General features: G+C 43.6%; 1 pseudogene; it reads left to right on the forward strand.

Moving 5' to 3' along the window:
• Positions 1-11,900: 11,900 nt before the first annotated feature.
• Positions 11,901-12,876, forward strand: LOC115845794 (S-adenosylmethionine decarboxylase proenzyme-like; annotated as a pseudogene).
• The last annotated feature ends 559 nt before the right edge of the window (positions 12,877-13,435 follow it).

Consider the following 13,435-nt stretch of genomic DNA (forward strand, 5'->3'; position numbering starts at 1 on the left):
TTTCCAGACACCTGCTAGATGCTAATTAGTCAAATCCTCCTGCTGGGATCCAGGTGGGGGTGGAGAAGATCTTATGTGAAGACCTAAGGAGCTGATCTAAGAATCCCGGGCAGAGGTGGGCAGGAGTCTGAGCCCAGGACTGGATGGGAGGGGCAGCAGCTTGGGAGCCTGGTGCTGCAGGGCCTGAGATCACCTCTCCTCTCACGGTCCCTGTGTGGTTGGCTGTGCAGGCCATGGAGCAGTCATGTGTCTGAGCTGCAGTTAGTCCTTAAGGCCTTACTAGGAGGCCATCCATAAGTGACCTGAACGTTGTTCATTTCCAGCCTGAGACAGAGCAATTCTGACAGCCTAGTTCAAGGAAGACATTGCCTTCCTTTCTTTAGAAATGGCCCTGGCTCAGAAACCCAGACCATGATTAGCCCTGTCATGTCCTGCATAGGAATCACTCTGTGTTGACCAGAGAACTGCTCACCTCATCATTTACTGACCCCTTTCTTCCACCCCATTCTCTCATAAACCTTCTCTTTCTAGATCCATTCAAGGGAACAGCTTCCACCAACTGCAGATCAGAAAGTGGGGGACAGTAGGTAGTAGCACTTGGTTTTCCTAATTCTTCCCTTGCCTTCCACCCCTACATGGGTGACCAGTCTGGTCTCCATGTGGTAACTACAGAGGTTCTTTTAAAGTGTAAGTTGGATCATGCTGCTCCTCTGTTTGAACACCTACATGGGTTTTTCATCTCAGGGTAAAAGACTTTCCTCCTAATTCACTCCACTCCTGACACTGATGGCCTTGATCTTTCTCAGTACATCAGGTGAGCTCCTGCCTCAGGGCCTTTGCATTTACTGTGCCTTCCTTCTGGGATGTTTTTCCTCCAAGTGTGTGCATGCTCTGCTGTGCCCACTGTCAGCTTGAACAAGGATGAGTGCTGTGTGTCATTTACAAGTCTGAGGACCTTAATTTCTGGAATACTGGTAACACAAGAAAAGTTTTGGCTTAAACTGGAGAAGTTGCATCTGTCTGCCCTTATGAAGTCTCTTAAGAATACTTAGTGGTGATTCAACAAGGGGGAAGTGAACTGATCTTCGCTCCCTTAAGTGATCCACCAAAGAGAGGAAGGGAAGCCAGAACTTTGAGGAACAAAGTCACATGTTGGAAAGGTTCCCATTCACATATTCATTCAATAAACACAACTGAGCACTGACTGTTTGAATCAATGGGTTAGGAAGTGGGGATACATTACACAGAACCAAAGTCCTTCCCTCAACAAGGTTATGGTCTAGTTGAGGAAACAGATGTTAGTTAAGTCGTCATACAAATAATTATAAAATCATAACTGTGATAAGTGCAGTGAAGGTGAGATGGACAGTTCTAGATTTGTCCGTTAGGCTGGTCAGGGAAGTCTTCCCAAGGAAAGGGATATTTGATGTGGGAAATGACAGATGAATTGAGAGTTGTCAAATAGGGCTATAAGAATTCTGGCTTGCATTGCTTGATGGATTGTAGTAAAATCCAGTGAAACACCAGAAGACAGGAAGATGAGGCGTGGGTAGGGTGTGAAAATAATAAGTTCTGTTTGGGACCTTAGTTTGAGGTACATTTGAGACATTTAACAGCCAATATCATGTGCACAATTGGATATTACTAGATATGTTAAAGAGAATATACAGACAAAATGTGGAAATCTGGCTCAGGTCACCTGGCACGCCATGTGGTAACAGGCCTTGGGTGCACACAGTTCATCTGATGAAAGAGTGTAGATGGAGAAGAAGAGGGGCCTACAGGTAGCCTTGAGGAGCTCCAGGATTCCAAGTTTAAGAAGAGGAGGATGAATGTGCCAAGAAAGCAGAGAAGTTTCCAGATCTTTAGAAGAAAAGCAGAAGAGTGTGGTATGAGTGAAGCTGAGGGGGAATTCTCTGTATTATTGTTGCAATACTTTTGTAAGCCTGAAATTATTTCAAAATATAAAGTGAAAAATCATTTTGTTAGAGATTATTAAGATGGAGAAGGGGCCACCTCACTATCTTGGACAACTGCCCCCCATCCATAAGGACCTTCCTTAATGGGGATCAAATCTTTCCACATCCTCTTCAATGAGCCAGTTTAACTCTTCGAAGCCTATGTGTTCCTCTTCAAGTATCTATAGATTATCATCGCATCCAAACTGCTAACATTCTAAAAAGGTAGATCATGTTCAAAAAAGGTAGATTGTCTAATTTTTAACTCTTTATATTTAAAGAAATGGTACTGGCTTGTTAAATGTACATACACTACATTTTAATGTACTCCCACCTATTTATTAAACAAACAAAATGTTTAATTGAGAGCACAAGACAAATAGCTATCAGTTTGTGCATCAGGATAGGCTAGGTTTTATGGTAACATACCAGTCCCAAATCCTAGTGACTTAAAAGACCAAAGCTTTACTTATTGCCCAAGTACCACATCTAGTGCAGGTTGTCAGAGAGCTCTGCTCACAGTTACCACTCTGACTACTCCTTCTCGATTCGACCCTTACCTCCAAGGTTCTTGCGGCAGGGAAAGAGGCCTTAGAGTCATGTACTGCAGCTCAGTGCTTTGGCCTGGGTGCTACACATGTCACTTCTGCTCAGACTTCCTGAGCTGCAAGTAGGCATGTGGCTGTGCCTGGCTTCAAGGGAGTGTGGGCGTATCCTTCCTGTGCACCCAAAGTGGAGGAAAGTGATAGTAACTTGTACCATGCAGTTTCAGTTTCTACCACAGAAACGATAAAAACCATGACAATGTGGCAGAAATGGCCAATTGCTTACCCAATATTTCTATTCCCTTCTGCTTCCTTACTAGTAGAACCGTGGTATGTCAATTCCTACTGAAAAGTATTCAACTCTACAGGTGCCCCGATAGCTCTGGGTGGACATATGACCCAATTTTGGCTGTTTAAATAGAAACAAGTGGAGCTTAAAGCAAAAGCAAAGATTTTCTTGATTATCAGACAAGGCTGTCTTGTGCCTTTGGCTCTCTGCCCTTCACCACCCATCATCCATCATCCTTCTTCCATCTTGCAATATGGCCAGAGTGCCTAGGAGTGCAGTAGCCACCCTATAGCTGGTACAGAAGCCTCATGCTAATGTTAGTGGGTCAGGACTACTGATGGGGCCTATATCCTTGTAACACTGTGAGTCCATTCAAGTCACTCAAGTCCATTCTCTATGTCTGTGTCTTTATTCCTGTCCTGCCCCTAGGCTCTTCAAAACCATTTTTTTTTTTTAGATTCATTATATATGTGTTAGCATAAGGTATTTGTTTTTCTCTTTCTGATTTAACTTCACTCTGTATGACAGACTCTAGGTCCATCCACCTCACTACAAATAACTCAATTTCGTTTCCTTTTATGGCCAGTAATATTCCATTGTATGTATGTGCCACATCTTCTTTATCCGTTCATCTGTCGATGGACACTTAGGTTGCTTCCATGTCCTGGCTATTGTAAATAGAGCTGCAGTGAACATTGTGGTACATGACTCTTTTTGAATTATGGTTTTCTCAGGGTATATGCCCAGTAGTGGGATTGCTGGGTCGTATGGTAGTTTTATTTTTAGTTTTTTAAGGAACCTCCATACTGTTCTCCAGGTGGCTGTATCAATTTCCCTTACCACCAGCAGTGCAGGAGGGTTCCCTTTTCTCCACACCTCTCCAGTATTTATTGTTTGTAGATTTTTTTGATGATGGCCATTCTGGCCAGTGTGAGATGATATCGCATTGTAGTTTTGATTTGCATTTCTCTAATGATTAGTGATGTTGAGCATTCTTTCATGTGTTTGTGGGCAATCTGTATATCTTCTTTGGAGAAATGTCTATTTAGGTCTTCTGCCCATTTTTGGATTGGGTTGTTTTGGTTTTTTGATACTGAGCTGCATGAGCTGCTTGTAAATTTTGGAGATTAATCCTTTGGCAGTTGCTTCATTTGCAAATATTTACTCCCATTCTGAGGGTTGTCTTTTCGTCTTGTTTATGGTTTCCTTTGCTGTACAAAAGCTTTTAAGTTTCATTAGGTCCCATTTGTTTATTTTTGTTTTTATTTCCATTTCTTTAGGAGCTGGGTCAAAAAGGATCTTGCTGTGATTTATGTCATAGAGTGTTCTGCCTATGTTTTCCTCTAAGAGTTTGATAGTTTCTGGCCTTACATTTAGGTCTTTAATCCATTTTGAGCTTATTTTTGTGTGTGGTGTTAGGGAATGTTCTAATTTCATCCTTTTACATGTAGCTGTCCAGTTTTCCCAGCACCACTTATTGAAGAAGTTGTCTTTTCTCCATTGTATATTCTTGCCTCCTTTATCAAAGATAAGGTGACCATATGTGCGTGGGCTTATCTCTGGGCTTTCTATCCTGTTCCATTGATCTGTCTTTCTGTTTTTGTGCCCATACCATACTGTCTTGATGACTGTAGCTTTGTAGTATAGTCTGAAGTGCGGGAGCCTGATTCCTCCAGCTCCTTTTTTCCTTCTCAAGATTGCTTTGGCTATTTGGGGTCTTTTGTGTTTCCATACAAATTATGAAATTTTTTGTTCTACTTCTGTGAAAAATGCCTGTGGTAGTTTGATAGGGATTGCCTTGAAACTGTAGATTGCTTTGGGTAGTATAGTCATTTTCACAATGTTTATTCTTCCAATCCAAGAACATGGTATATCTCTCCATCTATTTGTATCATCTTTAATTTCCTCCATCAGTGTCTTATAATTTTCTGCATACAGGTCTTTTGTCTCCTTAGGTAGGATTATTCCTAGGTATTTTATTCTTTTTGTTGCAGTGGTAAATGGGAGTGTTTTCTTGATATCACTTTCAGATTTTTCATCATTAGTATATAGGAATGCAGTAGATTTCTGTGCATTAATTTTGTATCCTGCTACTTTACCAAATTCATTGATGAGCTCTAGTAGTTTTCTGATAGCATCTTTAGGATTCTCTATGTATAGTATCATGTCATCTGCAAACAGTGACAGCTTTACTTCTTCTTTCCCGATTTGTATTCCTTTTATTTCCTTTTCTTCTCTGATTGCTGTGGCTAAAACTTCCAAAACTATGTTGAATGATAGTGGTGAGAGTGAACAACCTTGTCTTGTTCCTGATCTTAGCAGAAATGGTTTCAGTTTTTCACCATTGAGGACGATGTTGGCTGTGGGTTTGTCATATATGGCCTTTATTATAATGAGGTAAGTTCCCTTTATGCCTACTTCCTGGAGGGTTTTTATCATAAATGGCTGTTGAATTTTGTCGAAAGCTTTCTCTGCATCTATTGAGATGATCATATGCTTTTTCTCCTTCAATTTGTTAATATGGTGTATCACATTGATTGATTTGCATATATTGAAGAATCCTTGCATTCCTGGGATAAACCCTACTTGATCAAGGTGTATGATACTTTTAATGTGCTGTTGGATTCTGTTTGCTAGTATTTTGTTGGGGATTTTTGCGTCTATGTTCGTCAGTGGTATTGGTCTGTAGTTTTCTTTCTTTGTAACATCTTTGTCTGGTTTTGGTATCAGGGTGATGGTGGCCTCGTAGAATGTGTTTGGGAGTGTTCCTCCCTCTGCTATATGTTGGAAGAGTTTGAGAAAGATAGGTGTTAGCTCTTCTCCAAATGTTTGATGGAATTCATGTGTGAATCCATCTGGTCCTGGGCTTTTGTTTGTTGCAAGATTTTGAATCACAGTTTCAATTTCAGTGCTTGTGATTGGTCTGTTCATATTTTCTATTTCTTCCTGGTTCAGTCTCAGAAGTTTGTGCATTTCTTAGAGTTTGTCCATTTCTTCCAGGTTGTCCATTTTATTGGCATATAGTTGCTTGTAGTAATCTCTCATGATCCTTTGTTTTTGTGCAATGATGTGTTTTATACATTGTTTCTTGTAAAATTAATCCATCTAACCTAATAACATAAGACATTAAAGTTAGTTGTTCAAACACTGATAGTCATGAATACAGCACTAGTAAATATTCTTTCTCCAACTAATCATCACCCTAGTTACTGATATAAATCATTTTTTAAATGAATTAATTAATTTATTTTTGGCTGCGTTGGGTCTTCATTGCTGCACACGGCCTTTTTCTTTAGTTGCAGTGAGTGGGTGCTACTCTTCCTTGCAGTGTGCAGGCTTCTTATTGCAGTGGCTTCTCGTTGTGGAGCATGGGCTCTAGGCGCATGGGCTTCAATAGTTGTGGCATGTGGGCTCAGTAGTTGTGGCTCGCGGGCTTTAGAGCGCAGGCTCAGTAGTTGTGGCACATGGTCTTAGTTGCTCTGTGACATGTTGGATCTTCCTGGACCACGGCACGAACCCATGTCCTCTGCATTGGCAGGCGGATTCTTAAGCACTGAGCTACCAGGGAAGCCCCAGTATAAATTATTCTTAAATATACTGTTTATTTAGCAATACATGTAAAAATTTTAAAATATACCTTAAGAATTAAAAATTAAAAAATTAAAGAATACAGCATTAAAATGTTGCTATACTGAACAAAACTTAGCTAACTGAGATAGCATTTTGGAAATCACTAGAGAAATTGCCCACTACTTGAAAATAAGAGAAAACTTTGGGTGGGACAAAATTACAATCAGTAAACTTTCTTACTCATATAGCTCATGAATTTCTGTTTCACCAATTCTACTTTATCATAAATTATGTGAGAACTTATTTTACTATGTTTGCTTTACTTAAAAATAGGAATTACAGTAGTCTTTTATCATGTTTTCCTCATAGGGAGAAAACTCTTATCAAGAGCAGTTCTGGATGCAAGAGCCCCACGGCAAACCTGCAGCCTCGCAGAAACACCCGTGGAAGACCTGGAGAGCCTCTAGCAGGTACCTTTGTTTAGGCATCTCTGTCTGCATCAGTGCACCTTCCCTTTGCAATTCATTACTTGGCGCCGAACTTTCTCTGACTTCAGGAAGAAGCAGTCTATGTTGCAATATCTCCATTGAGCCACTGACATGGGCCTGAAAATTGCTTTTTAAGTGGTCAGATGAAGCTTGCAGGTACTTTCAGATCAGCAGTGCAGTAAGCGGAGCCTAGAAGGATCATAGTTGCTGGTAAATTTGGTGTTCTTTCTAGATGCCCCAGACCTAAGGATGGAGTGATAGTCAGTGATGCTGGTTGGAAACCATTGCTTCCTGAGCTATGGACATTTCAGTATTTCTACACCCCACATTTCTACTGCATTGGTTTATTCTATTTTACTTCCATGCAAATGTTTTTCCCCAGTCTACCATCTCACTGCTGAGTGGCTCAGCTCTAATCCCACCTCCCCGAACAGCTTTTCCAGATCTTATCAGTCACCCCCCCATAGATGCCCATAATTTTTTGTCCACATCCCAGTGGACCTTGTATCTTTTTAAAATAATTAATTAATTTATTTATTTTTGGCTGCATTGGGTCTTTGCTGCTGCGCTCAGGCTTTTCTCTAGTTTCATCGAGTGGGGGTTACTCTTCATTGTGGTGCACAGACTTCTTATTGCAGTGGCTTCTCTTGTTAAGGAGCACAGGCTCTAGGTGCGTGGGCTTCAGTAGTTGTGGCACGCGGGTTCAGTAGTTGTGGCTCATGGATTCTAGAGCGCAGGCTCAATAGTTGTGGCACACAGGCTTTGTTGCTCCGCGGCATGTGGAATCTTCCCAGACCAGGGCTCGAACCCATGTCCCCTGCATTGGCAGGTGGATTCTTAACCACTGTGCCGCCAGGGAAGTCCTGGACCTTGTATCTTGTGCTTGCTTTCTCACTGGACTGCTGAGCTCTTAGAAGGAAGACCTTGTTGTTATCCATATCTGACTTCCTCCTTCCCATCCCCAACCTTGGGTTTGGCACAGTGTATGGACCTTGAAGGAGCTTCATGTGTACTTGAACAGAAGTAAGGGACATTTGAGATTTTCTCCATCATGTGGTTGATTCTGTCTTTCTCCCATAAATAAGTGGAGATTGGCTTGGGATCTCTGGAGTGGTGTGTGGCTCTTATAAAATCCAAAGGGGAAGAGAACGTTGGTTAAAAGAAGAAATGAAGAAGGACCCACTTCTAATTTTCTTTGCCAAAGCTCAGGTCATTGCTTCTTCTCTGAATTGTTCCAACTTGCTGAAATGGAAACTTCCTTTAATTTGGGATAGGTAAGAGTAATTTTGGGCAGATAAGAGCCCTGGGAAGCTGTCATTGCCCACTGACTTGGCAGGGATACTACTACAAAATGATTATGCAAGATTTTTTTCTGTCTACTTTGAATTATTTTTTAAAAACCTAGATTACTTGATTTAAAAACAATAGATCTGGGACTTCCCTGGTGGCGCAGTGGTTAAGAATCTGCCTGCCAATGCAGGGGACATGGGTTCGAGCCCTAGTCCGGGAGGATCCCACATGCTGTGGAGCAACTAAGCCCGTGTGCCACAACTACTGAGCCTGCGCTCTAGTGCCCACGATCCACAACTACTGAAGCCCACACACCTAGAGCCCATGCTCCGCAACAAGAGAAGCCACTGCAGTGAGAAGCCTGCGCACCGCAACAAAGAGTAGCCCCCACTCACCGCGACTAGAGAGAAAGCCCGCACGCAGCAAAGACCCAATGCAGGCCAAAATAAATAAATTAAAAAAACAATAGATCAAGGTCTACTTCTGGCACTACTGAAACCCAAAGTGTACAAAGGGGGCCTCAGGTGTCCCAGACACCAGCATTTGGAAGATGTAATGATTCACCATCTCTTTGGATTTGTTTGTCATTTGTTAATTACTTGATGGAAATATTAGAGAGAATGAAGTTGTGCACTGGGGTGAATACCTTTTAAAGGAATCAAAGAGCAAACCTTCACATGCCAGGTCTTGTAAAATCTCTCATGGGAGGATTTTCCTTAAAAGAAAAAAAAGGGCGAAATTGATTAAACTTATTTCTGGCAAAACAAAAGAGGCTGCAGTAAATTCCTGAAAAGCACAGTCTCACCTCTTCGGCCCTGTACTCCTCCCCTCCCCTCACTCCAGTCCTCATCAGGGAGTGTAGGAGGCTAATCAGAGAAACAGAGAGAGACATGTTACACCCCCAGCCCTCTTCTCTGCCCTGAGATGCCCATAAAAACCTGGGCAAGGAGAGACATCTTGACTGACTCTTCTTGTTTGGGGGCACCAAGTCCTCACTTCCGGGAGACACACACACTGGTTTCCCTGCAGTGTCGGGGTCTATCCTGCCCGTCTGAGGAGGACAGGCGTTGTTCCACAGAGTCTGGAAGTCTCAGGCCCGGCAGACCCTTCCAACCCGCAGAGGCCCTGTGTGCTGTGCATGGCCTGGGTGAAGGGAGGGGACCAAGAATGACTGGACTGGTCAGGGAGGGAGGAGGGAGGAAGGAGAGCACCCTGATGTCTGCGAGGCCTAGTGGGCTCCAGAAAGGGTCAAAGTCAAGGCCTCACAAGCATGGCTGTGGCCGTTCCCTCCCTGCAAGCACCAGCCTCATGGATGTTTGTACGCGCGCTTTAAAATATTCTAGCAGGCTACCCTTTCATTCCTTAACCCTCAATATCCTTCTGTAACAACATCCTTGCATTTGTAGAGCACTGTGTGTTTCACAGCAGCACCTCGTATTCCTGAGACAGGCCCGGTAGGTACTCTGACCCCGGAGAGGCATCGGGGCGTCTGTATCCTACAGCTCTGTGGAAAGGCCAAGCACAACCTGTCATGAAGAGCCTACGCTGTGCTAGGGACTGCTGAGTTTTGAGATGTGGACATGTAGGGTGGGGAGACTTAAGAGCAAAAGGAAGGCATTGGGAGATCCCCGCGTCGTTTCCGTTCTGCTCCAGGGTGCACTTGGGACCCCCAGTGTGCTGCCATCCTGGCCAGTCTCTCCGCCCAGGGGAAGGAGGGCAACCTCTGAGGTCTGCCTGATTTTCCTTCCTCACACCGTTTACTCTCCACCATTCCCTGATCCCTCTCAACGCACACAACCCTGTGCACTGACTCCTTCCTTTATTCTGGAGCTGCTCATTTTGGGAATAAAAAGGAGAGGGATTGACTATGGATGGGACATGGGGTAGAAAGTCTCAGAAAATGAAGATCTCTTTGAGGTCAGAAAGGAGGTCTACTCCTCACAGGTAAGGATTCCGATTGTCTGATTGTCCAACGTCACAATCAGACAGGAGCAGGTATCTTGTTGCTTTCCATCCACTCTGCATGGGTGAGTGTGAACAAGGTATAACAAGGTGTCACCAGGCCATGTTCAGTTGTATACTGTTGGTGTTTGAAAGGGTATTACCTTCAGGAATAGGGATACCTTATGCTCTGGTGGTGAGGGAGGATGAACTGGGAATGAGAAGACCCTTGTTCTAGGCCCAGTACAAAATCTCTGTGTGACCTTGGATGTGTTATTGAATGCAAGTCTGTGTGCCCGACGCACGGTGAGGCCAAACAATACCAAAACTTCAGAGTTTGGAACAGAGAAAGGTTTATTGCAGGGCCATGCAAGGAGACGGGTGGCTCATGCCTTAAAAACCCTGAACTCCTCGAAAGCTTTCATCAAAGCCCTTTTACAGGAAAGGTGAAGGAGGGGCGTGGTCAGTTGTTGCAGACTTCTTGGTGTCAGATCCTCTGTTCTTGAGGTCAGGTCATGGTCAGGTCATGATGTTCCTGTAAACCTCCACCAAAACAAATGTTATTCTCTGTTCTGACAAGAAAGGGCAAGGTCCCAAGGCTCAACTTTCATCCTCTGAGGTCCAGGCCCTGGCTAAGAGGAAGGGGTCCCTGCACGTCTGGTTACCCTGCCTGGGAGCGTTCGTCCAGCATCCAGTCTGGGTCCTCCTGCCAGTGCCCAGGTCCGGCTGAAGAGGCAGATCTCAGCTGGAAGCACCCTCAGGGCCAGGTCTCCAGACCCTGCCCAGCTATCATCACTGAGGGAGCCAGGCCCCAGGACCAGCCCTCAGGGTTTTCATTTAAACCGGAGAGAATCATTTGTATAGGAGCAATAGAAATACATATTGTAGCAAACACCAATCAGGTTAATTCCCAGCTCACAACAATTGCCCTTTTTTGAGAACAGTTGCCCAACTACAGAGGTGGATCTGAGGTAATGATGTGCAGTGTCTTTGCAACTTAACCCTGACCTCTGGCCACCTCCTAGCGGTAGACAACTGATCTAAGCTGGACCAATTTTTGCAACTTGAATGGAGAGACTGAAGCTATTACCCTAATGGCAGTGCCCATGTAGTCCAGTTGCTGAGGCCTCCACGGACTGTGACCCATGGAGACTGCTGCTGCCATTAGGTCCTGGAGGTGGGGATGGGGGAGAGGTTCCGGGCTGCTTCAAGGTCTGGGCCCAGCCAGTGGGCGGCCCTGGCGAGGACTCTGGAGCTCTGCAGGACACAGCCCTCAGCCTGTCCCTGGGCCCGCAGCTCACCTGCTGGCCTGAGGCCAGAGGGCCTGGAGGGCCCCAGGGAGAAGGCTGTGACCTGCTTCTCACTGTACTTGCCGCCGCGAGGACCACTGCCAGGCTGACTGTTGGCAGAGCGGGACCTCTAACCACTGCCCTACGGGTCTCGCGCTAACGGTGGCACACTAATGGTTGCACTAACGGCTGCGCACCCGCTCCGCCCCTATTACAGGCTGTTCACTTAGCTAGCTGCTGTCTCTACTCCCTCTGATGGCAAACAGGGGACTCTGAGACACTGAATTTTATCTGCCTCTGTTTCCAGCAAACTCGTCATCAACTTTCGTCTCTCTCTGCACTCCAGAAACAAAAAAGGCCTGGTAAATTTTATTAATGCTTTCCTTAAAAAAGAGTCAATATAAAATTAAAGCAGAAAAGGAGGCTGAACTTTGGTAACACAGTTGGAGTAATTGGTGGCACTGGCAGCAATGGGAGAAGAGATTTAGTTGATTTTCTGTGGTTGTTAATTATTTGCTAATCTCCTGGTGATGGAAGCTGCACATTTTTTTTCCGAAGGAAGCAAGAAGCTGCTGGACTTCTAGTTCTCCTGGCAGCAACCTGTCACAAACCAAGGATCTGGGGAATCTTCAAACCACCCCATGATCCCAGTGGGACATACTTTTGAAGGATGTTTAGTGGTCAGTCATGAGTGTGGCAAAAACTGACAAGCAGGAAGCTTATGTGTTCAGTGAGAATAACATTTTTGTCTCCAAGAGATGTTTCATTTTGAAGATGTGTGGTACCACCTTCTGCTGAAAGCACTGGTTCCCCTGTTGAAGCTTGCTAGAAATTACAACGGTTTCGATTCAATTCAAAGCTTCTTTTATTCTCCTAAGAATTTCATGAAGCTTTCTCACCAAGGGAACCCACACTGGAATTTCCAGGAAGAAATAGTTTCTTAATATAATTTTTCCCAATGGAACAGCATATTTTATAGGACGGATGAACTCTGACTGTTCATAGTGGTATACTCTGGATTTTCCAGAGAGCTGGGTAATCAGTCAGCTAGATCAAACCCAGGAAATACTGATGAGTGAGCTTGACCCAGAAGTTATGGACTAATTTTACGTGAAAGATGGTGTTACTGCAAAGATGTCATTAATGAGAGTAGAACTCGTGCTAGGTTCTGTCATTGATGTCACACAGTTCAATCCTTGTGGGTAGTCAGTGAGTGGAATGAAATCATAGGGAACTTGCTGGGCTATTCACGCCACTCCAGAACCAGAATTTTCTCAGGTAGCTTTGAAACAAACTTCATATGAACTCTTATAATGACCTGATTAAGAAAGTTGTGGGGTTTTATGCCAGGAAAATTTTTGATTACCCTGTTTGTCAACAGTGCTTTCTTTGTCCCACAAGATTGAAAGTTTTAAATGCCTTGATTACCAGAGGAGTGCTATGTTCAGTGATTACAATTTTGTTTTTACCAGTTTTGCTAAGAAACGGTAATAACAGCAGAATTAAGAAAAATGAAGTAAAAATGCAAAAAGAAAACGTATAGAAGAAGGTGATGGCTGGGCCCGCAGCTGATACTGAGGTCCATGCTTTCTACAACCACTACCTTGTAGTTGCAGAAAGCCCTAGATGTGATGACAGTGTAATCATTTTGGATTGTATGCGTTACTATACCAAGGAGTGAGATATCTTGCATGAATGGTCTCTTGTGTGTTTAGGTATTCTATACCACTCTTGCTGTGAAACTGAAGTGCATATAGAAAAACCTGTTACTATATGAAACTTTATAATACTTGTGAAAACAATTCAGTTTGGTTTATGCACAGTGTAATATTTCTCCAGGTATCAACCAAAATTTCCCATAGACAGAGGTTTTGTCCTCATTAGGTGTTGGCCTCAGCCTAACCATCTGGGATTGTTCTATTAAATTGCGGTCAGAATTTGTACATTCTAGTTACTGTTACTTTCTAGAATGTATTCTCTACTAATGTTATTGAAACCAATTTCTACTTCATACAGATGTTTTTCGTATACCAATTAGTTTTTCTTCCACGAATCAAGTCCTCCT

This window comes from Globicephala melas, chromosome 16 (assembly GCF_963455315.2).
Source record: "Globicephala melas chromosome 16, mGloMel1.2, whole genome shotgun sequence".
NCBI classification, from domain to species: Eukaryota; Metazoa; Chordata; class Mammalia; order Artiodactyla; family Delphinidae; genus Globicephala; species Globicephala melas.